The following is a 3,353-nucleotide window of genomic DNA, read 5'->3' as shown; positions in this document are numbered from 1 at the left end:
TTTAAATAATTTAATTTTGCAAAAACAATGTCAAATTTGTAATCAGCAACCCGAAAAACTATGAAAATGATACGTATCTTGCTTATTGAATTTGAAAAAAGCATTCCAATCAAGAAATTTGAATAGTCCAAAAATTATAAAAATTTAAAGTTGCTTTGTACGTTATTTTGCAAGTGTAAACTATTAAAAAAAAAAAAGGCACCTGGTTCGAAAGAAGAACAATCGAGGACGCGATTAGGCTTCTTCAAAGTTGGAAAACCTAACGATAAGGGGTTCAAAATCTAGAATGAAAAAAAATGTGACTAAAAATTTTGCGTTTTTTTGTGTTATTTTGCAAATAAATAATGTAAAATGGAATTTTCATGCAATTTGGATTCCACCATTGAAAAGAGCGACCTTGAAAATAGTGGAATTGGTACTTTACGAATTTTTTCCTTGACGTCTTCATCGTGAAAAATAAAGTAGAAAAGAGGCCACTCAAAGAGTGTCCTTTTGACGTTAAAGGGTTAAAAAATTTTTGGTTGAAATGTCATCCCCTTGCATTAAAAATTCAAGTATTTTGGTAGAAAATTCAATTTTTAATTAAAATTCATATTCCGCGTTTGAAAGGTCAATTGAAATATTTTCTGGATGAAAATTGAACTACTTTTTGGAAAATTTTTCTTTTTATTTTGAAAACTCATCTATTTTCGTAGAAATTGCATTTTTCTGGATAAATATGCAACTGTTTCGTTAAAAATTTGACAATTTTGTTAAATTCATTTTATCTGGTTGAAAATTAAACTGTTTTTTGTTTAAATTCGTCATATTGGTTGAAAAATTCAACTACTTTTTGTAAATTTTAATTTTTAACTTTAAAAAAATTTGATTAAAATGTCATTTTTGTAGGTTGAAAATTAAACTGTTTTGTTAAAAATTTGTCATTTTGGGTTGAAAATTCAACTACCTTCGTAGAAAATGTATTATATAGTTTAAACTCTATTTTGATGTTAAAAAGTAAAATTGAAATCTTTTTAGATGAAAATTCAACTAATTTTTTGTAAATTTGTATTTTCAATTTTAAAAGATTTGTTAAAAAGTCATTTTTTTTGGTTGAAAATTCAAATATTTTGTACAAAATGAACTCTTTATTCAAAATTCATCTTCTTTGGTTTAAAATGCAAGTATGTTCGTAGAAAATGTGCTCTTTGTTAAAAACTCACATTTCGATGTTGAAAAGTCAAACTAAAGTCTTTTGTGAATGATAAATAATTTTTTTATTGTTCTTTTAGATTTGAAAATTGATCTTTTTGGTACAAATTTCATATTTCTTGTATATATGAATGCAACTGTTTGATTAAAAATTAATCTTCGTTGTTTGTGTATTCAACTATTTTATTTTAAAATGTTGATTGAATCACTTTTTTAAGAAATAATTTTCATGTTGGAGATTCATTTTTTTAATTGAAAATTAATCTCTTTGGTTAAAAGTTTATGATTAAAAATTTAACTACTTAAGCAAAAGTTTTTTTAAATAAAGATTTATCTCTTTGGTTTTGAATTTAACTATTGTCTTGAAAATTAATTTTGTTGCGAAAAATGTTCATTTTTTGTTCAAAAATTAATGAAAACAATTACATTTTATTTGAATTATAATCTTTTACTAAATTTAACTACGACCCCTAATGATATGAGCCAGTTATGAAATCCCGCTTGAGGCGTAATTTCCATTCGTTTTGTTTCTGTCGAAATGATTTCGGTGTACCAAAAAATTGTGAAACATGTTTTCTTACACAAAGAATAATTATAATCTGATTTCTAAACTAAGTTAAAGCGAGAATATTCTGTCGCCTGTATTTATTTTTATAATACTCGATTTTTCTAGATATTTCACGATTATTTCACGCTTATTTTAAATTAAGAATTTTTAAGGAAAAATTCGAATGCAGATCAACTTTATTTTCCAAACTACTAAACTATTTTAAAATATTCAAATGGTATATAAATTTATTTATAGGAACCATTTTATGAAAAAGCGGGAAAATTTTCTATGTGTTCTAGTTATAATAACTCAATAAAAGAAGAAACATTATATTACACAGATGAATAAGCTTTTGCAAAGTATGATAACAATTTTGTATCACAAGTAATTTTTGATTGTTACGTTTTCTTCAATATTCAGCAGGAGAATTTTCTTGAATCTCCAACTGTTAAGAATTGAAGAAAATTTTTAGTTCATTTTTCATTTTTTTTAAATTTTCAACAGGTTAAAATTGAACAATTAAAAATTGAAGAAAATTAAAAACTAAGTTACCAACAGCTGTTTTTTTAAGTTTCTTCAATTTTGAGCAGTTGAATTCTCAATTTTATTAAATTTTCAACATTTAAAATGTAACTGTTCAAAATTAAAGAAAATAAAAAGTTGAATTTTCAACAGTAAATTATTAAACAGTTAAAGATTTAAAAAAATAAAAATTGAATTTTCAACATTATAATCATGTTTAATTTTTAATTTTCTTCCTTTTCTAAATAATGAATTTTTAATTTTTCAGAATTTTCAATGGTTGAAAATTAAACTGTTGAAAATAAAAAAATTGAAATTTCTGTTGTTGAATTTTCATCAATTTTATTCCTTTTCAACAGTTTAATTTTAAAATTTCTCGAATTTTCAACAGTTGAAACTTTGGGAAAATAAAAAATTGAATTTGCCACATTGAAATCATGTTCAATTTTCTATTCTTAACGTTTAATGTTCTCGAATTTTCAGAAAATTGAAAGTTAAAATACTAAAAATTCAATTTTCCTTAATATTAGCAGTTCAATTATTTTGAATTTTTACATATTGTAAATGAAAGAAAATTCTATTTTCCGCATTGGACTCATCTTTAATTTTCTTCCATTTTCAACTATTGAATTTTTAATTTTTCTCAATTATCAATAGTTGAAAATTGAACTGTTAAAAATTAAGAAAATTATTGTTTTCAGAAGTTAAATGTTCATAATTTTTCTTCCTTTGAACAGTTGCATTTTAGAATGTCTAGAATTTTCAATAGTTGAAAATTTTATTGTTGAAAAATAAAAAAAATTGAATTTTTTACATTAGAATCGCCTTCAACTTTCTTGAATTTTCAATTGTTAAAATTCAAGGAAAATCAAATTTTCAACTGTTGAATACTCAATTTTCTGAAATTTTCATCAATTGAAAATTGAACCATTGAAAATCAGTTTAATTTTCTTGAGTTTTTAACTATTGAAAATGCCAGGTACTTCAATTGTCAGCAGTTGAATTTTGAACTAATATAAGTTAAACAAAATTAAAAATTGAGTTTTCAACAGCCGAATTTTTAAGTTTCAGCGCTTGAGTTTTCAATTTC

This window comes from Belonocnema kinseyi, chromosome 2, assembly GCF_010883055.1.
Source record: "Belonocnema kinseyi isolate 2016_QV_RU_SX_M_011 chromosome 2, B_treatae_v1, whole genome shotgun sequence".
NCBI lineage: Eukaryota > Metazoa > Arthropoda > Insecta > Hymenoptera > Cynipidae > Belonocnema > Belonocnema kinseyi.
This window is presented reverse-complemented; position numbering follows the sequence as displayed.